The sequence below is a fragment of the Carlito syrichta genome, unplaced genomic scaffold (genome assembly GCF_000164805.1).
Source record: "Carlito syrichta isolate Samal-C Ts95f unplaced genomic scaffold, Tarsius_syrichta-2.0.1 Scaffold308864, whole genome shotgun sequence".
Lineage (NCBI taxonomy): Eukaryota > Metazoa > Chordata > Mammalia > Primates > Tarsiidae > Carlito > Carlito syrichta.
The window spans coordinates 69,646-70,112 of record NW_007252960.1 but is presented as its reverse complement, the minus strand read 5'-3'; positions in this window follow the sequence as shown (position 1 = coordinate 70,112).

Below are 467 nucleotides of genomic sequence, written 5' to 3'. Positions count from 1 at the left end.
AGTTTAGGATGAAAAAGGTTTATAGAATATGTCAGTCACAGATTAGGTTATCCTTTGTTAATGGGATTTTAAGATTATATGAAAAGGGTTTAAAGGCAATCATTGATTAAGTTTTCATGGATTAAGACTTCTGGTGAGTGGGAGACGCCCCTCCCACATCTGACTTTGTGTATAAAATACCCGTTGTAATTCCCAGTAACACATATCGCTTCTGCACTAGACTGGAGTCCAGTCTCTCTCTCTCTCTCTCTCTCTTTCTTCTTCCCCCCAATCACCGACGCCATCTCCACCTTTGGGGTACCCTGAACCCAGCTGGAGCTGGTCTCTGGCAGTAGACCAGTGACTCCTGTGTTAGAGACTCCCCTGGGCAACTGAATTACAGGCCATGTGACCTCTGCCTCAGTTTCCTCCTCTGCAGAATGGATATTATGATAGTATGTCTCAAGGATTTAGGGGATGTTGAGGTG